At 41.7% G+C, this 25,200-nt stretch overlaps 1 pseudogene; it reads right to left on the bottom strand.

Moving 5' to 3' along the window:
* Window positions 1-5,360: 5,360 nt before the first annotated feature.
* LOC148730308 (uncharacterized) lies at window positions 5,361-14,771 on the bottom strand (annotated as a pseudogene).
* Between the last annotated feature and the right edge of the window lie 10,429 nt (window positions 14,772-25,200).

Below are 25,200 nucleotides of genomic sequence, written 5' to 3'. Positions count from 1 at the left end.
CATAATCCTCCACCCCCTCCCCCTTTAGTCTATAACTAATGACTCTGGTTCCTGAATAAGAGATCTAAAACAGCATGGCTTAACAACTTGCTAGGAGTTACGAAAACGTGTATGGTCCATAAATGATATAAAAAATGCAGACAGCCGTATTTATTGTATTTCAGTCCTTTGAATTCTAAATGAAAGATTTTGACTCAGTGTTAAAAAGCTAAAACAGTTCCCTTGCCAAAGCAGGGCCGCCGTACAAGAAAAAATAGGAGGAAATTGAACATGGGGGTAAGAGTTCCATAGAATACCATACATTAATTATGCATAGAGTATTGCAAAGAAACCTTTATATTTAGTCTTTATGAAATGGAATGCATACTTAATGCTGGGGTTATATGGAACTCTTTCCGAACATGGGTTCAAAGTGTGAGAAGACAGCAAAGTGCGATTGTTAAAGTAAATTAGATCATAATCCTTGTTCAGGGATCGGTCATTATTTATCAAAAGGGAGGGGGCTTCGGAGTATTTTGGTTGTGTCACATTAAAACAATTTCTCTCCCCTCCTCCCCACCTTAAGGCCTTTTTTTATTCTAACGATACCCCCACTAATGGGCGGTGAATTTCCAGTATTTTTTTTTAATTCTATATTGAAGTTTTTGATGCTCTATTATAAAGCTAAAGCAGTTCCTTTACCAATGCGCAGCTGCCGTACAAGGGAAAAGATGAGAAAATTAAACCTAGGCTCAAAGTGCGAGATGGCAAGGCGCGATTTTTAGAGTAAATAATGTTACATAACTAATGAGTGGACCCTAAGAAACCGAAGTTTTAAAGGTTTGCTGATATCATTCGCTGAGGAATAACGTTTTCATGTGCTGGAGATCGATATTTCTCCCGACAAAGCTGATGCATGAAAGGGTTTAGTTATGGAATCTTTGCGGTGATTAGGTGTCGCTAGATTACGATTATTTTCAAATTGCCCTAATTACTACTGAATTTCCTTTCGGACAAAAACTTGTGCATGCAAAACGTAGTGAATTAGACTTATGGAATATTGTAGCTTTCAATTTCATTCAGTGTTCACATAAATTATACCCGTGACAAGTTTCCGCACACTGTTTGTTTCACCGATAAATTAGAAGAAATGAATCATAGGCGAGACAGGCCCATCGATGCATTATATCCTTTAATATTTAGCCGAGGCTCCAGTAAAGGGCTCTAAATTGTTGGTAACATAATTATTGAGTGTAGGAGAATGAAACTAGATAACTTACTTGAGCTCTTGAAAGACATGACCTTCTGTTACTTCACATCCTACTCAGTTGGTATGTGGTTGCTGTCCGGTCGCCGGCTGTCCGGCTTTAGAATTACCTGACACATGTTACGAAACTATTTGTCGTACCAAAAAGTCGTAATTTTAAGCCAGATAGGTAATCGAAGCTCGGAGCTCTTTGTTCGAAGTTCCTGACAGAACATAGACAATTATTACTTCATCGAGTGAAAACATATTTGCAATGCAAATCAATCATTCCGTTACCTCACTGTTTGTCATCTAAATGACATTGCGACAAGAGTAGGTGTTATTTTTGCTAATGATACTTTTTGCTGCAGTGAACTGTAATTGTGTCCAGGAAGAGTTACTCATATGTTATAGGGAAAAAGACAAAATGACAGGATTCAAAAAGGGAAGGCAAAAATGAGAGTAAAGACAAAGATGACTTCTTGAAAAACTTTTGAGTAAGAGAGTAGAAATCTGAAGACCTTTTTCCAAAAGCAAGAAAACCAGAAATGCGATAAGTGCAATGTTCACCTGAAAAAAAAGCGCCCAGAATCTAACTCAAACTTAGTGTTGACTGGCATAATATCTTGTTGAGCATGATGTGAATTTCACAAGACACGGTTTTAACATGATTAATAGCACCAGCACTCCACTTAATTTCAGACTTTTCAGTAAACAAAGGAACTTAGGCAAAGAAAAAAATTAAAAAAATAATAATAATGTTCCACTTTTACTAGCGCAATCTGTAAGGGTCTATACCCTCAAACAAAGGGAAAGGAATACTGTTCGTTACGAAGGAGCTGTTAGCTAAAGAACGGCTGCGAAGGAGACGTGGCATTTTCAGGCCAGTGGAGGCAAACACCAGACATGCGCGCAGGAGGATGCTGCGAACCACACGCGACAATCGTCTTTCGAGCTCTAACCGACCTCCCATAGTGCCAGGCTCTGTTCACCTCAAACAAAAGTAGATTTGCTTTGTAGAGCATTACACAAATTCTCAAACCATTATCTTGGTTGATTGGGCATCGAATATAACACAGAGCTTTTTTGATGCTTATGGAAACAAGGGCTTTCTAGGTTGGCAAGTAGTGGCGTAGCTAGGATTTCACACATTCGAATTCTGTGCTCTTTACGTAAACTGGCCCACACTGGTGCTTCATTTTGTGTGAAATATAAATATAGAGGCAAGACCGATACAACGTAGATAAATAAATTTTAAGACGGAGCACTATATTTCGGCTGGCCAAACCAGCCTTCTTCATGTGGAGTGGGAATTAACAGAGAATTGGGGTGATCCTTCGTAGATAGCTGTATGATGTAACAGCGGAAATATGTAAAACTAATTTGATTGACAATGAGATAACAATAAAAATAGAAATAGTTAGCAAAAATAGAAATGAAATAAGGTAAATTGGATAAATAACTAGAAACTAATACATTTCTTCGCGAGCGGTTAAGGCCATCTGGATAAATAGTGTTGCCTCTTGAAATTAAAAAAGCTTCCCTGGCCTTGCGTATCGAGTCTCTCTTGGAAAACACTTTTTCGATGGCGATTAGCTCCATGTCGTGAGCAGAGTGGTTAGGAGAGGAAATGAAGTGTTCTGCCGCTGTAGTAGGTTTAGATTTAGAGTTAGGTTTATCAATGGTACGGCGGTGTTATTAAAACGGTCTTTTAAACGTCGTTTAGTTTCTCCTATGTATTGTAAGTTACAGCGGTTACACTGAATTAAGTAGATAAGATTTTTAGTGTCACAGGTCAAGTGAGATTTAATGGGACGTGTTTCGCCGGTAGGAAAAAGGGTATAGTTAGTAAGACCGTCAGAGATGTAGGGGCAAGTAGCGCAGTTTCTACCACAACGGAAAGAGCCGGGGGGGAGTTGAGGATGGAATTAAAGGGGAGTTTGGCTGTTACTAATGTGTCGCGAAGGTTGGGGGAGCGTCTGAAGGCGAGAACTGGCAGCTGAGGAAAAGCTTTTTTGCAGCGGTTAGAAGACTGCAGTAGATGCCAGTGTTTTTTGATGATGTTGGAGATGCGAGGAAGCGACGGATTAAAAGTAGTTATAAATGGAATACGGTTAGGTTTTTTTACGTCTTTAGTTTGTAAGGTGAGTGTGCGGGAGATGTCAGCGGCGCGTTGTATTTGTTTGGTGACGAATTTATTGCTTTAACCTCGTTTGAGATGGTATGAGGTAAGTTGAGCGGCGCGAGTTTCAAAAGCTTTATCTGTAGAACAGATACGTCGTAGGCGGAGTGCTAGACTGAACGGAATGGCTTTTTTGGTATGTAATGGATGGCAAGAAGAGTGCAATAGATACATATGTTTGTCTGTGGGTTTGGTGTAGAGGTCAGTGGAGATATTACCGTAGGTGGTTAAAGAGACACTTACGTCAAGGAAAGCCACATTAGTGGAAAAGTGTGAGCTGGTGAATTTGATGGTGGGGTGGATATTGTTAAGATTATCGACGAAAATTTTTAGGTTATCTAAACCTTCGGTCCAGACCATAAAGATATCGTCGAAGTAGCTAAACCAAGTGTGGGGTTTACATGGGGCATTTTTCAAAGCGTTAGGTTCGAAAAGACCAAGAAAGAAAGGTTAGCGAAAGAAGGGCCATTTTGGTACCCATGGCTGTGCCGTGAACTTGGAGGTAATGAGCATCATTAAAAGTAAAATTGTTCATGGTAAGAACCATACGAATGAGGTCACAAAGTGTGACGGTAGGAATAGGGGTATTGGAGGAGGTACACAGAAAATGGTCACAAGCATTAATACCTTCGTTATGTGGGATATTGGTGTAGAGGGATGAAACATCAAGTGTAACTAGTAAAGAATTAGGGGGCAAATTACCAATGTAAAACAGTTTGTTGAGGAAGTCATTGGTGTCTTTGATATAAGATGGTAGTTTGTGAACGAGTGGTTGGAGGTAGTGGTCAACAAACTGGGATATTCGTTCAGTGGGGTGGCTATTGGATGAGACAATAGGGCGTCCTGGATTACCGGGTTTGTGTATTTTGGGTAAGATGTAAAATCGTCCTGGTCTTACGTCAGTCTGCAAGAGGTATTGTTTTGTTGTTTCGTTGATGAGTTGGTCGTTATGCATCCTGTTAACAAAAAAGGTAACACGTTTTTGTATATCAGCAGTGATGTCGTTTGTCAAGCGTTTATACAATATAGTGTCAGAATGTTGTCTGTTGCATTCATAGATGTACCAGATTGTGTCCATAACAACAATACCAGAACCTTTGTCGGCGGGTTTTATAATTATGTCTTTACGTTCCTTAAGTGAGCGTATGGCTTATCGTTCTGTAGGAGTGAGATTGTCCCGGATTCTTTCAGGTTTGTGTATCAACAAGCTCGTGTTCACACCGCGAAAATGACTGATAAATGGAGTATGATTAGAGCCATGCGGATTCTGTGCATTCGCGCGGTTTTTGCCAAACGGAACCATAGCTTTTATCTATTGTTCTATTAGAACATAGCTAGCAGAACCACGCAATCAAATTCAATATTTGTAAGCGTGCTCAAAATCCCGATAGTGCACGCTGACAGCGTCAGCAAATCGCTTCGCCAGAAAATTTTTTTTCGCGCGAGCGGCCGATTCTTAGCGCGGGAAAAATAATATATTTCGCGACAATAATGGATACAAAAAGAAACTCGGCCTACTAGTCCGAAAACGAAGACAATGTTTCGACCTTTTCCCTTGGGCTAGAGTTCTGAAATGAGGCAGAAAAAGAGAAAAACAAAGGAAAAGGAGACGCGGCATCAGCGCCGTCACGATTCGCTTCAACTGATATTGTTGTCCATTTTTCCCGTCGGATTTGATGCACAATTCTACCGGCTATGTTCTAAAACAATTGGTTCATGCTTTCAGCTGTGCACTATCGAGTTATGGAGCACGTGGGAAGTTTGGAGAGCACGAAAGAAGCTAGAGTTGCCCTCGGCTATCGCCTCGAGCAACTCTTACGCTTCTTTCGTGCTCTCCAAACTTCCCGCGTGCTCCATAACTCGATAGTGCACGCTAAAGCATGAACCAATTGTTAAACAACCAATCTTTTCAACCACCAAAACACAACACCATCGACTACAGAAGTGCCATTACTTAACTCCTTTAATAATTAGCCTACTAAGTAAAAGATTACAATACGTACAGCACGCCAAAAGTTACTATGGTTGTGATGATTTAAACTATGAACAATTTTCAAATTTTAAAGAATTACTTCGATGTCAAAACTAGAAATTAAACTTAATAGGTTCTAGAGGAACCATACTCCGAGAAAAGTCCAACGTTCATTGCAATAAAGTCACAGACGATGGGTTATTGTAAGACGTTGCGACATCAACATGCTCAGGTCCGAGCTTTTTCAGCCAAACATCCAGCACTCCCTCGTGACAGTCTTTTGCCTGCATTAGGTCACCCAGCTGCTTGTGGACTAGGCCCAGGTTATTGTAAGACGTCGCGACATCAACATGCTCAGGTCCGAGCTTTTTCAGCCGAACATCCAGGGCTCGCTTGTGAAAGTCTTTTGCCTGCTTTAGGTCACCCAGTTGCTCGTGGACATGGCCCAGGTTATTGTAAGACGTTGAGACATAAACATGCTCAGGTACGAGCTTTTTCAGCCAAACATCCAGCGCTCGCTCGTGACAGTCTTTGCCTGCATTAGGTCACCCAGCTGCTTGTGGACTAGGCCCAGGTTATTGTAAGACGTCGCGACATCAACATGCTCAGGTCCGAGCTTTTTCATCTGAACATCCAGGGCTCGCTTGTGAAAGTCTTTTGCCTACTTTAGGTCACCCAGCTGCTCGTGGACATGGCCCAGGTTATTGTAAGACGTTGCGACATGAAACATGCTCAGGTCCGAGCTTTTTCAGCCAAACATCCAGCACTCGCTCGTGACAGTCTTTAGCCTGCTTTAGGTCACCCAGCTGCTCGTGGACTAGGCCCAGGTTATTGTAAGACGTTGCGACATCAACATGCTCAGGTCCGAGTTTTTTCAGCCGAACATCCAGGGCTCGCTTGTGAAAGTCTTTTGCCTGCTTTAGGTCACCCAGTTGCTCGTGGACAAGGCCCAGGTTATTGTAAGACGTTGCGACATAAACATGCTCAGGTCCGAGCTTTTTCAGCCAAACATCCAGCGCTCGCTCGTGACAGTCTTTTGCCTGCTTTAGGTCACCCAGCTCCTTGTGGACTAGGCCCAGGTTATTGTAAGACGTTGCGACATCAACATGCTCAGGTCCGAGCTTTTTCAGCTTAACATCCAGCGCTCGCTCGTGACAGTCTTTTGCCTGCTTTAGGTCACCCAGCTGCTCGTGGACTAGGCCCAGGTTATTGTAAGACATTGCGACATCAACATGCTTAGGTCCGAGCTTTTTCAGCCACACATCCAGCGCTCGCTCGTGATAGTCTTTTGCCTGCTTTAGGTCACCCAGCTGCTTGTGGACTAGGCCCAGGTTATTGTAAGACGTTGCGACAGAAACATGATCAGGTCCGAGCTCTTTCAGCTTAACATCCAGCGCTCGCTCGTGATAGTCTTTTGCCTGCTTTAGGTCACCCAGCTGCTCGTGGACTAGGCCCAGGTTATTGTAAGACGTTGCGACAGAAACATGATCAGGTCCGAGCTTTTTCAGCCAAACATTCAGCGCTAGCTCGTGACAGTCTTTTGCCTGCTTTAGGTCACCCAGCTGCTCGTGGACTAGGCCCAGGTTATTGTAAGACGTTGCGACAGAAACATGATCAGGTCCGAGCTTTTTCAGCCAAACATCCAGCGCTCGCTCGTGACAGTCTTTTGCCTGCTTTAGGTCACCCAGCTGCTCGTGGACTAGGCCCAGGTTATTGTAAGACATTGCGACATCAACATGCTCAGGTCCGAGCTTTTTCAGCTTAACATCCAGCGCTCGCTCTTGATAGTCTTTTGCCTGCTTTAGGTCACCCAGCTGCCTGTGGACTAGCCCCAGGCTATCGTAAGACGTTGCGACAGAAACATGATCAGGTCCGAGCTTTTTCAGCTTAACATCCAGCGCTCGCTCAATACAGTCTTTTCCCTGCTTTAGGTCACCCAGCTGCTTGTGGACTAGGCCCAGGTTATTGTAAGACGTTGCGACATCAACATGCTCAGGTCCGAGCTTTTTCAGCCAAACATCCAGGGCTCGCTCGTGAAAGTCTTTTGCCTGCTTTAGGTCACCCAGTCGCCCGTGGACAACGCCCAGGTTATTGTAAGACGTTGCGACATCAACATGCTCAGGTCCGAGCTTTTTCAGCTTAACATCCAGCGCTCGCTCGTGACAGTCTTTTGTCTGCTTTAGGTCACCTAGCTGCTCGTGGACTAGGCCCAGGTTATTGTAAGACATTGCGACATCAACATGCTCAGGTCCGAGTTTTTTCAGCTTAACATCCAGCGCTCGCTCGTGATAGTCTTTTGCCTGCTTTAGGTCACCCAGCTGCCTGTGGACTAGGCCCAGGCTATTGTAAGACGTTGCGACAGAAACATGATCAGGTCCGAGCTTTTTCAGCTTAACATCCAGCGCTCGCTCGTGACAGTCTTTTGCCTGCTTTAGGTCACCCAGCTGCTTGTGGACTAGGCCCAGGTTATTTTAAGACGTTGCGACATCAACATGCTCAGGTCCGAGCTTTTTCAGCCGAACATCCAGGGCTCGCTCGTGAAAGTCTTTTGCCTGCTTTAGGTCACCCAGTTGCCCGTGGACAAGGCCCAGGTTATTGTAACACGTTGCGACATCAACATGCTCAGGTCCGAGCTTTTTCAGCCAAACATCCAGCGCTCGCTCGTGACAGTCTTTTGTCTGCTTTAGGTCACCCAGCTGCTCGTGGACTAGGCCCAGGTTATTGTAAGACGTTGCGACATGAACATGCTCAGGTCCGAGCTTTTTCAGCCGAACATCCAGGGCTCGCTTGTGAAAGTCTTTTGCCTGCTTTAGGTCACCCAGTTGCTGGTGGACACGGCCCAGGTTATTGTACGACGTTGCGACATCAACATGCTCAGGTCCGAGCTTTTTCAGCTTAACATCCAGCGCTCGCTCGTGACAGTCTTTTCCCTGCTTTAGGTCACCCAGTTGCTGGTGGACACGGCCCAGGTTATTGTACGACGTTGCGACATCAACATGCTCAGGTCCGAGCTTTTTCAGCCAAACATCCAGCGCTCGCTCGTGATAGTCTTTTGCCTGCTTTAGGTCACCCAGCTGCTTGTGGACTAGGCCCAGGTTATTGTAAGACGTTGCGACAGAAACATGATCAGGTCCGAGCTTTTTCAGCCAAACATCCAGCGCTAGCTCGAGACAGTCTTTTGCCTGCTTTAGGTCACCCAGCTGCTCGTGGACTAGGCCCAGGTTATTGTAAGACATTGCGACATTAACATGCTCCGGTCCGAGCTTTTTCAGCGTAACATCCAGCGCTCGCTCGTGATAGTCTTTTGCCTGCTTTAGGTCACCCAGCTGCCTGTGGACTAAGCCCAGGTTATGGTAAGACGCTGCGACAGAAACATGATCAGGTCCGAGCTTTTTCAGGTTAACATCCAGCGCTCGCTCGTTACAGTCTTTTGCCTGCTTTAGGTCACCTAGCTGCATGTGGACTAGGCCCAGGTTATTGTAACACGTTGCGACATCAACATGCTCAGGTCCGAGCTTTTTCAGCTTAACATCCAGGGCTCGCTCGTGAAAGTCTTTTGCCTGCTTTAGGTCACCCAGTCGCCCGTGGACAAGGCCCAGGTTATTGTAAGACGTTGCGACATCAACATGCTCAGGTCCGAGCTTTTTCAGCCAAACATCCAGCGCTCGCTCGTGACAGTCTTTTGTCTGCTTTAGGTCACCCAGCTGCTCGTGGACTAGGCCCAGGTTATTGTAAGACGTTGCGACATGAACATGCTCAGGTCCGAGCTTTTTCAGGTGAACATCCAGGGCTCGCTTGTGAAAGTCTTTTGCCTGCTTTAGGTCACCCAGTTGCTCGTGGACACGACCCAGGTTATTGTAAGACGTTGCGACAGAAACATGCTCAGGTCCGAGCTTTTTTAGCTGAACATCCAGGGCTCGCTCGTGAAAGTCTTTTGCCTGCTTTAGGTCACCCAGTTGCTCGTGGACACGGCCCAGATTATTATAAATAAAGGTTTTTTGTAATTCATTACTTGGGTTTCTTAACTCGGCGATTGCTAGGACTGCTGTAAAGTAGCTTCTTGCAGCTGGATATTGAGAGTGGTCGCAGCACATATTTCCGAGAGTTGTAAAGACGTTAGAATAGTCCTGCAAAGTCGATCCACCAATATGAGCGACTTGCGATATTCCTTCTTTAGAAAAGAAGGGGTTTGCGTCTGTAATCACTTTTGCCAAATGAGGGACAATTCTCGTGCCAATGACTAGAGAATCTTGATCCTCAAATCTGGAGAGGGATAAAGCAGCTCCCAGTATGGATTTGATTTTCTCATCCTTTGTACATTTTTTTGTTACTGAATTAGCAACGTAATGGACGACTCCATGCACTCGAATGTACACACCGCTCTCCTCTTCGTCAAACAATAACAATGGGCATCGCTTTATCTTTACGCCAATTGCATCTTTATCTTCATATTCCTTTTCCATTTCCATAACGTACTCGACAGCAATATCTTTTAATATTGGTTGTGGCGCACAAAGAGAGAGAAAAGTGAACAAGTGCTTTATAACTCTGTCGGAACTAATTTCCTTTTCCAAGGCGAGTGTTATTGCTGTGGTCATTGTTTTTGGGTAACTTGGGTTTGTCTTGGCTAGAATGTTCTCAGTTGTGCGTCGCTGTCCTTTTTCAAGTTTTTTTAGATAGTCGGTCCAGCCGAAGTTTGGAGCTATTTTACCTTCCCGAACTTGTCTTACATAGACGGCGGCGCCGGCCAAAGCAAGTGGCAGGTAGTCCAGATACCGTGCAATTTCTTTTTCCATCTTATCATCAGTGACACCAGAAAGGAGCCTTAACAAAGAGCTGGCATCGTCAGGAAGCATCCCTTCACTTACTGATATTTGCTGAATGGAAGAACTTGTCAAAGGAATAGACGCGGTGTCTTGCGTTGTTATCAATAACTTGCCCCTCATCCATTGCTGGTTGGCTAAATCTGCCAAATAAGTATATACCTGGGACAGATTAGTGACATTGTCAACTACCAGTAACCACGAAGTGTAAAGCCCAATTTTTGCGCTTATCAGGGTCTTGAGACTTGCAATTTTCTTTTCTGTGTTCAGATCTTTGGAATTATAAGTGTCTGTAACTGAGTAATCCGGACATTTACAGTTTCGAGCGAAAGAGACATACGACTCCAAAAGTGTCTCTGAATTTTCTGCATTAAGCGTCATAACAAATGAAATCCCAGAGGGAGTTTCTTTGCTTTCGTCGAAAAATTGCTTAGCTACTAGTCGAGCCAGCTGAGATTTTCCACTTCCAGGGTTTCCTGATAAGTACAAGGTGCTTAAGCTGTGATTGTTGGAGCTTTTGAGTGCTTTGAGATGTTGTATGATTTTACCAACATCAGATTCGCGAGGGGAGACGTCATGTGCAGGTTCAGGGGGGAGAATGCAAAATGGGGGAACTTTGGTTTGCAGCTGTTCTTCAAGCGTCTGCCGCTGATTCTCTTTTTTTTCAAGTTCCTTGTCTTTTTCTTCAAGTCTTGTTTCTTTTTCAACAAGTTCCTTTTTTTGTTGTTGAATTTTTGTCTCCTTATTTTGAACCTCCTGTTGAAGGTCGTTAACTTTCTTCAAAACATTTCTTAACTCTTTCGTGGGGAAACTTGTCTGAGTTTGGATTGCACGGATTTGTAGAGTGGGGAGACCGAGTGCGTGAAATGCAGTATTCACCTTTAAAATATCATCTTGAAAATCTCTGCTGGATAGGAAGCCTCGTGGTCTATGCGCAAAGTCTTCATTACGAAATTTTCTGAGATCATCCACATTTGACTGAACAGCTGGATGGAGACTGCAGATGGAATCGGAATAAAGAATGGCATAAAACAGCATGGTACAATCCCATTCCGCTCTGTCACCATTGATCATAGTTTTCAAGAGAAGGGCGTTTCTTCTTCTGTTTCGTGGGGATTCATGGCTCTCAAAGTCCATTCCATTTTTTGGTGCATCTTTCCATTCTCCCAGGGTTGCCTTGTAGCGATTATCCCATTCTTGTTTGAAGATTGTTCGAAGGCCCTCAGCTAGTACATCGGTGACAATGCAACAGATCCTGTAGTAATTCAATTGCTCCTCAGTATATTCCATTGGAGCGGCCATATTCAATCAGACCCTTTCAAAAGCAATGTCGCCATTAGTCAAGTCAGTTAGTTATATCACTTTGTTTATCTTTTCTAAGGACTAAGAATTTTTAAACTTGTCTAAACATTTACTACGATTAAGTTGGGTAAGACACGGACAAGGTTTTGGGACGGGGATTTGACCATAAGGTTGTCAGGGGAAATTTTATTCGTTTGGTAACCAAATCTCAAAAGCTGTGGGTCGCCAACTGTCAAACTTGGAAGGGGGTCTCAATGGGGTTAACCGTCAACCGTGAAATGGCCAAAATATTAACCGTCAACCGTCAAAAACTCAATATTTCTATCGTCAACCGTCAAATAAGCAAGCCAATGTTAGCCGTCAAATGTCTCAGATATCCTTAATTAAGAACTAAACGATTGCCTAAACTGGGGTCAACATCTGTTGTTCATACATTTACGTAAGTCTTTTAACTCCGCGACCAAACTGACTTCCGGTGTGGAAACACTTCCGGTGTCGGAAAACGATAGTCATCTCTATCAAATAGGTGTTACAAATTAACAGTTCTAAACAACCACGTCATTATGAAGAATGACAGCCCAATTTGACAGCCCAATTTGCGCGTTTAGTTGGTCTTATAAACGACATTCCAAAAAATTACCGTTAACCGATGTATGACCTAAAATTTAATCGTCAACTGTAAAAAGGGCTCCGTTTAAACCGTTAACCATCAACGTGAGCCCCATCTTGGAAAAAAAGTCAAACGACACTTCGCCTATATCAAAAACAACAACAACAAAAATAATATTTTAACCTCAAAACTTGGTCGCCAAACTTTCGTCGCTTCTCACTGAACTGAAAATGGTAGTACGCATTTGTTAACTGGGAAGTTTGTGCTCTCCCTTTATACTCTTTCGTCTCCGACAGAGTACAAAAGGGGGGAGGGGAGGGAAGTGGGACTGTAGAAAACTCACTGCCAGAGCTTTCTGGGGGGATAAAGTAAATTGTACTGTGATAAAATACGGTCATTTTCACATTCCCACACAGATAAAAGATTTCCCCAACCCATCATGAAAAGAAGAACGGTTTGCAAACACACAATTTCTAAGCGAGTTTACCAAGCTTTTCTGGCTTTGCATCTCATACAACAATGACAAAGATCGAGGCCGCGGAACAACATACCCCTTAAGCGACCTGATACTGGCTCGGCCAATCCCAGCGTTCATTTAGACGCAGTATTAGCCAATTCGTTTATTGGCAACTCGTTACCACTAATTCATTTAATTGATTCAACAGTCTTTAACTGGCGTCAATCGAATACGATTCAAGTTTCCTAGAGTGCTGAAATTCAAATTTAAAAAATCTGAACAAAACTTTTAAAATATTTTAAGGTAAGAAAAAGCTTGTAAGAGCAATTTAAGTCGTCACATAGAACGAGGTAGTGGTTCATAGTTCTTTTCTTCCGTTTCCGCATTAGTGATCATACTGAGGTCGTTATCATCAATATGTAATCTGCGAAATCGTCTTGAAAAACGACAAATAATAACCGACACTATAGCTGGCGAGAAACCTTTCTCTCACAAAAAGATAACATCACATATTAAGGGTCATGTTTAGACACCAAACTTTTTACGAGAAATATTAAATATTGTTATATACCTAGACTTTCACTCAAGAAAACGAGCACTGTGTGTCCTTCCCGCTTCCTAAACTTTTAACCGTTACTATGTTGTAAATTGACATATCAGCTCGTGGCTATGGGCCACGTGCTCGTGTAGCACTCTTTGCACATAAAATAATTAACAATCCAACAGGCATCCCGGCAAGTTTTTTCTTGAACTCTACCTCTAGCTTCTAACTTCGATAGCCATTACACTAGATTTGTATCTAACCTTAACTTCCGTAGGCCTCTAACACATAACAATTAGGGAGCTTCTACTTTTACTTTCATTGCACCGAAAATATGAGAGGCTATTCCACTGCATCTAAAAAAATTATGTTATTATCGCTTCTCCAAATAATTCAAGCTATATCTTCGAAATTCGCAATCTGCTTCTTAGAATGCATTGACTCAGTTTACTTTAGTTTCTTTGTTCTTAGTCTCTGTTTTTTTGATTCATTAAAATTCGCGTATCTACCAATACTTGTTACTTTGGCACCTTTACTATCAGTACTTATACAACTGCAATGTAAAAAAAAATTAATTCTCCTTCTTTTAAACTTAATTTAATTTTTATTCATTTATTTACTTGTTTACTCATTTCTCTTTTCTCTTGGTTTATAATATTAACTTTGTATAAATACCTTGGTTAGTGTAAATATAGAATTAAAGTAAAGTAAGTCATGTGTAAATGTTAAGATACACCAGTTAATTACACGTGACAGTGGCCAACTCGAAAGTTATGTTACTTTGGTCACTGTGCACATTTTACTTTTGATTATTGATGTAATTTACTGTTTCTTATATATTCTGACTTTTGTAATCTGTAGTAACCTCATGAAAAAGTGCGAATAAAGACTTTGTTGTTGTTGTTGTTGTTGTAGCAAGAGATAAAAACAAGTTGAGTTGGGAGCAACGTGAGCGGTGTTGTTACGAATGAAAATTATTTAAATATCGAATCAACCGAGTACAGTTGTCGTCCGGCAACGACACTGTGATTGGTTGATTCTTGGTCAACGTGCCCCTGATCAAATACATATATCTTATTAACCAAGCGCGAGGGCTGAACTGGAAGAATAAAGGCCCGAGGTTCTGACAGTACGGACTGAGCGTAGCGAGGTCCGTACAAAAAAGACCGAGGGCCGATATTCTTCCAGTAAGGTCCCGTGCAAACTTGGTTAATAAGAGATTTATCATACGACTGAAGATCAAAGGGAGACAAGTGCGGTATCATTCGGGACCATTCGGGACAGTGCCTGGTCCAATACTGAGAGACTATTGACCGGCAATAGAGCCTTTTGATTGGTTGATTTTAGTTATCGGCCCTCTGACTGCCCGAGTCGTGTAATAAAAATGTATCCCGACCGGGATACAATTTGTATTTGTATGTTTTTGCCATATGGGAAAGTCTAAATATATAACATAACAATTATGTATGGTCCCTCAGGAAACTAGTTAGTTTTTTCACCTAGCTAACTGTTTCCCTGTTTCCCTAGTTTTGTATACCTAACTAACTGTTTCCCTCGGGACAATACAGTAAGTGTGTAATGTAGGCCTGTTTATACAGGCGCCGATATTAAGTAATGTCCCAAAGCAGTTCTCTCGACAGTTCCTGGAAAACTGCTTCCTAAATCCTTAGAAGAATTGCTTTTGCTTCAGCATCAAAGCATTTCCATCAGAGTCGAAATCAGTTGTTCGAGATTCATGAAAAATTTAGTGAAAAAAATCTTAGGGCGAATTTTAAGTATCTTATATGAACTATTGGAGCCGAGGTATTAGATTCGCTGATAAAAAGGTCGGAGCTCTTAACCGTGTAGAGATCGCTTAATCCTTTCATTCTCAAGATCTCATTCGTAATTCTCCTTACTATCTGCCATACAATTCTTACGATGTCAGCTGAGAGAATTTGGCATTGAATCAACTAATAGTCCCCTAAATGCCTATTACGTGTCTGCTTGATAGTGTATTGATTTTGTATGGAGAAATTCTGTCTTCATCACTCATGGGAGTTAAATGTTTAAAAAGCCCTTTACTCTAATTAGCAAGCACAGAAAGAGAAATATTTAACCTTTAATATTAACGTAAAGTGAAACCGCAGAATCCAATCAGGTGAACGCTTAATTAAGGAACTCTTAGAAAAAAAGTTACCCCGGGTTTAAATCTCGGGTCATGATTTCTTACTTTTACAATGATATGAAGTGTAAACGATATTTCGTGCGAGGAACGGAGTTACAGAAACTGCACACCCACCCTTCCCAGCAACAGTCAACTCGTAACAAGTAAGGGTGACTGTAAGGTTCATTGGGGGGGGGGGGGGTAACGTCGAAGTTGCTCACATTGAACCAAACAGATGCGAGATTTAAGGCCCGTTTAAACGGTTTTAACATTTCACTAACATTCGTTCCACAAATGTTGAACGGATGTTGAGCAAATATTGAACGCAAAAACAAATTTGTGCGGTGACCTTTCAGAGGCCCTTAAAAGTTCTTCAAATGGTTTTATAAAGGAAAAGTTGAGTCGATGTTGAATGAAAGTTTGAACTGATTTAAACTTGATTCAACGCGCTTTTAACAAGGTTTTAACACTTTTTACGTTTTCAACAATGTTGGACGATCTGTTCAAACGCACCGAACATTTGGTTCAACAAAGTGTTAAGTACATGTCGAGGCAGATGTTGAAACCATGCATTTAACGGACCTTTACAGATGAATTAGACCAAATTGAAACTATCGTTACATACTTATACTTTAAGAAACACCTAACTGTGAATTTATAGTCACAAAATTTAGTTTTTGAGGGGGTTCCGACAGAGTATAAAGGGAGGGCTATATAAAATTGACTTCCAGTTACTCGCTGATGTGGGGAGTGGGGATCATAAGAATATTGTAAAGCTTTATGGGGGGATAAGGTAAATTTTATTGCATGTGATACAATACGGTCATTTTCACATTCCCACACAGATCAACGATTTCCTCGGCCCATCACGGAAAGAAGAAAGGTTTGAAAACACACAACTTTAGGAAAATTAAGGAAGCTTTTATGTCTCTGCATTTCATACAACAAAGATCGAGGCCGCGCGAGACAACATGCCGCTTGAGCGACCTGGTACTGGCTCGGCCGATCCCAGCAATCATTTGGACGCAGTATTAGCCAAGTCGAGTAATTACTGGCAACTCATTACCATTAATTAATTTAATGGAATCGACATTCTTCAAATGACATCAGATCAATACGATCTACATTTCCAAGAATGTTCAAATTCAAATTAAAAAAAAAATTCCGAAAAAAACTTTTAAAATATTTTAATGTAAGAAAAAGCTTTTAAGAGCAATTTAAGTCGTCACATATAACACAGTAGTTCATCGATCTTTTCTTCCTTTCCGCGCATCAGTGATCATACCGAGGCCATTATCATCAATATCTTATCTGCAAAATTGTCTTGAAAAACAACAAATAACAGCCGGCACTAGTCTGCAGAAATCGTTTCTGAATTTTATTTATCATATCCAGTAACTATCGAGTACTAATTTGAAATTTCTTCTGTAAAGTAGCCCTTGTGAGATGTTGTTTGTAATTTGTTTACTTGACCCAGCAGAGCATGTAACTTGCATCCGTAATGATGAATAAAGTAACTGTATGTATATATACATCTAATCACTATTCCAGTTACCAATCTACAATAGTATCCTCGTAATTCGGGGAGACGTAAATGGATTCGGGTTAGCGAAGGTTCGAGGTATCGGGACTGGAGTTGAATTGCAGTTGTTCTATCATAATTAATAACGAATCATGTGTACACTTCTTACACGATCGAGAGTCGTTTCGCACATTTAGTTTGTTCCGTATAAGAACGTTTACTTTAGAAGGTTTAGCTAAATCTGTCACGTTTTCATAAATGTTACCACGTTCTTATCGATCACGAGTAAAGGTTGGGACGTGTCAATCAGCTCTGTTCAGACACCTACCTAAAGTTAACGTAGCCCCATTTTCTGCCTTTAAAAGCACACACTACCCACAATTCCTCTATTTGCTCCGACGAAGGGTTAACACTCGAAACGTTAGCTTTAGTAATCGTTACGGTGGCCAATTTACCATGTCAACTTTGTTGATATATCCAAATTATTTTATTACCTAAAGTTAGAGTTATTAGGGTAAATTTGAGCCAAGGGAAAGCATCATCAGTTTGAGTCAACCGAGCTCAAATCGACTATTGAATTTAATGATACAAAGTATGCCAAAATTGTCCGAGCGTTCCATTCAAATCCTTGAGAAAAAATAAGAATCGACGAAACTTACCGGATCACAGGTTTTGAGAACTGACGAGTTGAACTCCCAAAATCTCAATTAACAGAAGAAAAGTAGTTGAATTCGGCAATCTTCGGTAGAATCGCGAAGGTAAACCAAATATTTCAAAATCAGCGAGGCGTGTTCATCTCGTGATGTTCATTACAATGCCTCTATTATTTAAAATTTAAGTAATTATCAGGAGATGGTTAATACAATAGATTGCTTTCACTCACGCGATAAGAGCGATGCAAATTTATCGGAACACGAGAGAAATTTGTATCAGAAAAGAGTTCAAATCCCAGAGCGCCGTCCTGGTTCACTAAGTGGGAGTTAGGGGTAGGACATTTCCTCTGCCCGCTCAGTTCTACGGGTATCTATGTGAGGGTGGGTTAATCTTGTACCCAGATGCTATGGTGTAAATTTAATGTAAAAGGTCTGTGTACGATATAGTATCTCGATCCTCGTACCCAGACCGTTCATAGCCAAGAGGTTACAGTCACACAGTGGGATTTGGGTACCAGATTAAGATAGGGATAACATGTGGCCACCGCTGCAGCAAAACAAAGACAGATTTGAAAATGCCCAATAATTCAACAGACAGTTTACTTTCTCATCAAAGTGACTTATTGCGTAATCAGGAAATTTTAGAAATCTACTCGTTTAATGAAATGAATTTTACAAAGTTACATTTATTTAATGCTATTCTTCGAGAAAACTCAGAAGAGGAGTTTGTTATGTTCACGAGATTATAAACCTGAATAATCTCTTGTTAAATATGCCTTAAACTGAATCACCATCTTTGGAAGAAAGACCGAAAGTTGGAAAGCTGTTCATTTGTTGCTTTATGAACTTCAAATCTTCCAATTACTTTTCTAACTATTTAACCACTGAAATTATTTTATGATGAGAACGCCCAGCAAACACTCATACGCGGGAGAATTATGCTAATTTTTTCCCTCGCACCCTTTTGTTCCACCACTGTGGCAAATTTTGCATCGAAATATCTTAAAGAATATAAAAAAAAAAAAAAAGAAAAGAAAAGAAAACTCTTGGAAATAAATCCCCGAATCGATAAACGACACAGTATGGTAACACTATTGTCCGAAGAGAAATATTTTTGCCTCCTTTTATGTTTTCTCTTTTGAAGAGGGGGGTGAATGCTTTTTAAGGAATGGTCATTATTTGTCGCCTACAAGAATGGGGGGGGGGAGAGGGGGGTTGAAGGATGTTGTTTGTATCACAGTAAAACTTACCTAAGGCCTTGCTAGGGTTCTATGATATTCTTATGGTTCAAATTTCCCTCCCATCCTCTAAATCCTTTATATCTCAAAACCAGGATTACGGCTAACCAAGCTGGCTCGTTTGACTTGGAATCACAAAGTTGATTACAAACGCGCCAAGATCTCGGTAAAATCGAGCCAGCCCGGCTTATGTAACCAGGCCCTCTGTTAGTGTGTTAGTAATTAAAATGTGTCGATTTGTCGTAGTCTGCTAAAACCAGAACAAAAGCACCAATGATTTTCGTTATTTTTTTTGCCTATTTAAGACGTCCTTTACATTACGAAGGCATAGTAAACGACCACTCGATAGGTCAAACATGTTTTTGCGCGCGAAATATCTTTGTGAATCAAAATCAGACAAATTTTTAATTTTTGTAAATGGGCTGAGTTTACCTCATGCTAGGTGAATAAAATATATCAGATCTTCTAAAAGGCTCATAAAATTGGATTAAACCAACACAGTTACATCAAACTCATTTCCAATTAAACTCACTTGCAATTGACATATGCTCTGTGAGAAGAGAGTGTTTTAAATCCTTGTGTACATATAAAACAAAGTTACTAAGACAATGTCAGGACTACAAGTAGATTAATCAACTATTTATACCAACCTTTGATGTATATTGTATTGAGAACTTGAATGTTAACATTTAGTCTGTTACGTGCACGAATGACCAACAAATGTCCGCTAACAAAGCATATATGAAAATAGACTCCTGTGTACATACATGGCACGCAACTAAAATGTAACAACAAGCAGCTACCCATTTTAACTATTATTTAATTAGTTTTACATTGCCTAATCTACTTCAGTTAAAGATTAAGTTAAGCAGTTCATAAAGCAGGCTTACAATCCTTCATGCCGTGTAAGTGTTCGTCGTCTTGATCAACTTCCAATTCCAGCATTCCCCGACTGAAGACCACAGCGCTTGGCTTTCTTGATTCATCGCATTCTTTCCTTGTGCACAAACTCTTCCGGAGGACTCCATAGTAAACTCTGTATTCTCTATCTTTTTCCTCTCTCGACTATCGTCTTTTTCATCTCTTTTTTCTCTCCGGATATCGCAAGGTCAAAAGGTCATAGCCTTGTCATATCATAGCTTCCAAAAGTTCAGTAAGCAAGTCACGAGGGTAAGCCCTCGGGCAAATCTTTTTTCTACTTCTCACAAGCCAGCTTTTATACACTTACTTTAGTTATCTAAAATGTTCTATTACTATTTATAACGTATTACAAGTTGTACTATTTTTGGAAACTGCTGAGTCACATGAAAGAAGTTTCAAGTTTCATGGAATGTTACAGATTATAGATAATTCCAGAAAAGTCTAGGATTGCGTGACAGATTCAGTAAAAATAATTCGATCCTCGTAGCAGTAGAAAGTTGAAGTAGCTTTTCTGCGAGCTTATTCTATGCGCTGGTGTTCTCTGCATTTGATGTTCTGAAAATGTGTTTTAAAATTGTCTTCGCTTTGAAATAGGTATTCAGTACCTGTGGAATATACAGAACACTTCTTGTTGTCCGCTGGCGGATCCGAGTTTAATAATATCTCTTCCGAGTGAGAAGAGGGAACAATTAAGAGATATTGTGTGATATGCTGGTGAAGGTCTCTTTAGTAAAAGTGAAAGTCTCTGCCTAATTTATCCTAACATACAATTTTTTAATGAAATATCGATTTTTTTTGCATTCTACGATATATTTAGCGTTAATCTTCAATCAGAACCATATGTCCCTGAAACAACTTTCCCATTGCGGACTAGGGATATTTAAATGATTAGATCTTTTCAAAGGTTCTTTTAATTAAAATCATAGCCGCAGTTTTATTTTTGCTACAAGGTTTTGTTCAGTAAATGGTTTGAACCCGGGGGTAACATGTGAAGGTGTAGTTTGATCGTCCGGGTGAGTGTAGTCCTGAGAAGGACTGTTGTCGGTGGCAGTGACTGACGTTTCTACAACCTGTGCGGAAGTCATCATCAGAGTCAAGTGAGTGATTGTTGTCAGTAGAATGTTCTTATTCCAGTTCGTGTGAAATGATCGGTTGGTTTTGCCGTGATGTTATTGGCTGTAAGACTCAAGTGACGTAAGTCGTTCGTGATTGGTCTGTTTCGGTCTGTCGGTAAAGCTAGGTTGTTCTTTTTCGGTCGTTTGTGATGTTTATGTCGTGAATGAGTCGTTTGTATGGGGCGGGTAGTTGTTGACATCTGTTTAGGGGAGTCTGTTCTAAGTTAGTAAACCAGCTTTCCAGAGTCAGTCGTTGAAAATAGTCAGTGCTGTAGGTTAGGCATTGCGCAGAGTCCCAGTCAATGTTGTGGTTGGTAAGTCGATGGTGTTCAGCAATGTGATTGCTGACATCACCTTTCCTCGTCGCCCGTCTGTGTTCAGTCAGTCTTGTTGTGAGGTTTCTGCCAGTCTCACCGATGTAGGAGGCTTGGCAGTCGGAACAATTGATCTTATAAATCGTTCCCTGTCTGTTCCTCGGTTCGTCCGGCCGGGCTCAAACTTAAGCCCCCGTTGAACACACAGGAGGCCATCCAGATCGTCAAAGCCACCTGCAGGCGACTGGTCAAAGCGCGGATAAATGATTGCCACAGAAGACTCAAACACCACAGAAACAAATTACGACAACTACACGACCAACTGAAACAACTGATACCAACTGACCTACTTGACACCGTTACGACAATTGCCGACAAACGAGCCAACAAGACGACTGAACGCGCCCGCACTGGACATCAACAAAAATTGACACGACTGCTACGAGACAAAGAAGAGAGACGAAGCAAACCGGACGACAACTGGGTAAGTAACATTTCTTCTCGTTCCTTAGACAAGACTGAAACTCGGGTACTATCATACGGACTAAAACACTCAGTAACACCTAAACGCATACCGACTGAGGCTATTGTATCTAGAGTTGAGGCGGCCCTGTCTCGGCAACGAGAACTATCTGAGCCGACCAAGGATAACATCAGAAGCAGAATTGCCTCCACTATACAATCAACGTCACTACATGACAGCAACTTGACTAAAGACGAACAACGCGCACTGAAACGACTGAGAAACGACGAGAACATAGTTATCCTACCAACCGACAAAGGACGAGTTACTGTTGTTATGGACAAAACTGACTATCACGACAAAATGAACGCACTAGTTAACGACAAACGAACCTACGAAGAACTCAAACGTGACCCAACTCCTGCCCTTCAACGTAAACTCAACAGTAAACTACTGACACTCAAGAAAACGAACGCCTTTGACAACCAACGGTACTATCGACTGAGGTGCTCGGTACCACAGCCACCGAAACTCTACGGTTTGCCGAAACTACACAAACCTGGTTTCCCGATGCGACCTATTGTTTCTTTCTGTGGCTCTCCCACATACCAACTATCCAAGTACCTGACGACAATACTACAACCGCTAACCGACAAATCCAGACATAAACTACAATCCACTGAAGACTTCATTAACGCTACCAAGACTGTTCAGATACCTGACGACTACAAACTAGTGTCATTTGATGTGAAATCACTGTTTACAAGTATTCCACTTCAATTAGCATTACAATGCACTGAGACTGCAATCCGAAAATCTACCGAACCACTACCGCTACCGAGAGACGACATCATGGACTTGCTAAACATTTGCCTAACGTCTACTTACTTTCAGTACAACGGTAAACACTACAAACAGTTACACGGCACTGCCATGGGGTCTCCAGTTTCTGTTGTTATAGCAGAAATTGTGATGCAGAACATCGAGGAACGCGCCCTTTCGACTTGCCGACAAACGATACCGCTTTGGTTACGTTACGTTGACGACACATTCACCGCCGTTCGACACGACGAAATTGACGCATTCCACAACCACCTTAACGAACAAAACACTGACATACAGTTTACCAGAGAAGTCGAAGAAAATGGCAAACTTCCTTTTCTAGACTGCCTGGTAAGCCACAACGACAACTCATTACGAACGACAGTTTACAGGAAACCGACACACACCGACAGATTACTAGACGAGTCATCCTACAACCCTACATCACACAAAGCCACAACTATCAGAACTCTAACACGACGCGCACAACTAGTATGTGACTCGACAGACAGCTTATCCGACGAGAACAAATACCTTCACCGTGTTTTTACGAAGAACAACTACAACAACGACTTCATCCGACGAAACACTCACCGACCCACTACCACTACCGAAACAAACGACACCGCAACCCCTACGACTACAGCAACCATACCGTACATAAAAGGCATGTCTGAAAACATCTGGCGCATCTTACTACCCTTCAATATCCGCGTCGCCCACAAACCCATCACCACACTACGTCAGTTACTAACCAACGTTAAAGACAAAGACGAACCGAGGAACAGACAGGGAACGATTTATAAGATCAATTGTTCCGACTGCCAAGCCTCCTACATCGGTGAGGCTGGCAGAAACCTCACAACAAGACTGACTGAACACAGACGGGCGACGAGGAAAGGTGATGTCAGCAATCACATTGCTGAACACCATCGACTTACCAACCACAACATTGACTGGGACTCTGCGCAATGGCTAACCTACAGCACTGACTATTTTCAACGACTGACTCTGGAAAGCTGGTTTACTAACTTAGAACAGACTCCCCTAAACAGATGTCAACAACTACCCGCCCCATACAAACGACTCATTCACGACATAAACATCACAAACGACCGAAAAAGAACAACCTAGCTTTACCGACAGACCGAAACAGACCAATCACGAACGACTTACGTCACTTGAGTCTTACAGCCAATAACATCACGGCAAAACCAACCGATCATTTCACACGAACTGGAATAAGAACATTCTACTGACAACAATCACTCACTTGACTCTGATGATGACTTCCGCACAGGTTGTCGAAACGTCAGTCACTGCCACCGACAACAGTCCTTCTCAGGACTACACTCACCCGGACGATCAAACTACACCTTCACAAGGTTTTGTTCCTTTAATAATAGTAATCTCTGTAAAACTCATTTATGCCTCTTGCTCGCTTGCCAATAACCAAGTGTTGTACACTGTACATTGCTAGGGGTGAGCACGGTTTGCTGGGAGAATTAAACGGACAACCTTTATTTGCCGTAATTTGGCCACTCAGTTGAGTGGCCGTGTTTTCTTAATACCAAATCAAATTACAGTGAAACCGGAAATAAAAACCTAATCCCAGCAAAGGTGAGGGCAAACAGCCATCGAATGAGGACTCAACGCACCTATGAGAATGCTCGAAAACAATGGGCGGGTTAATAGGGTGGGGAATGTTTGCCCTGCACCGAAGCTTAACTAAAAGAGGCCCGAAATCAAATATTCGGATGTTTAAGTATCTGCTATTATAAGTCCCGGATGTAACCCATCCGGGATAAAGATAAGACGCGGCGCAGCCTGCATAAATAAATTTATTCCCTTTGGTAATAAATGTCATTTAAAGTAAATAGGAAAGAAACAAACGAAAAAATCACGAGTATAAAAACCAGCAAACAAAACTTAAAGAACAAATCGAAAAGCAAAAAGGCTAATCCACAAGATAATTCCCGCAAGATGTTTAAGCTGCCTAGAAACCTGGACACGCTATAAAATCATAAACTAACCTGAATTAAGAGCATCTTTCTATATGACCTTGATTTTATAAACTTGTTCATGATCAATAACGTACCATGCCTCTCTTCTTTTTTGATCGTCTGGTGGGTGATACACATGAGGAAAATTACAACAGTGTAAATGTAACGTTGAAAGAAAGAACGATGCTGATTAGTTCGGGGAGGGGGGATCAGGAGGGGAAGGGGAAAAGGGATATGGAGGGGGATATAAGGGAACTGATGGAGGGAAGGGGAGAAATACACGGGTTTGTATCCCGAGATATTCGATTCGGACTAAAAAACCGTCGAAAGTCATTCAAATGTTTTTTGGGTATGGCTCAAATCCATTTCCTTTCCGAGAAGTTGTGACTTCCCAGATGTTTCCTACAAATGAGTCAGGATAGCCATAAGACAGGAAAGGTTTGATCAAACATGGAGGGTAACCGTACAAAATCCACAGATTTTTTTCCTTTCATTCATCCACCTTGTATCTCTGTGGAGTCTCTCTTTCTTCGCGAAAAAATGTTCCCGAATGTCGCCACTCCAGCTCTTCTTAATGCTAACGTCTGAAAGACATGCCATAGTATTGCATGGAATATCCCTCCTGCGCATACTTCGACACATAAATAACACACGCACATTAAAAATTGCGGCTTTTTCAGCACGGTAATCTATGGCCTTTTCTTCTCTTTCTCGGAATTGAGCAATGTCATTCTTCCTATGAAATGAGTTTAAACCCTGAAACAAATTTAAACTCAAATTCTCAACGAAGTAAAAGGAACAATTTTCGGAAACGCAAATTTAGCCAGTACTCGTAAATTTACTTGTTATGATATTACAGGTTAATGAGTGGTCCCCTAGAAAACGAAGTTT

This window comes from Stylophora pistillata, chromosome 5 (genome assembly GCF_964205215.1).
Source record: "Stylophora pistillata chromosome 5, jaStyPist1.2, whole genome shotgun sequence".
Classification (NCBI taxonomy): Eukaryota; Metazoa; Cnidaria; class Anthozoa; order Scleractinia; family Pocilloporidae; genus Stylophora; species Stylophora pistillata.
This window is presented reverse-complemented; position numbering and strand designations above follow the sequence as displayed.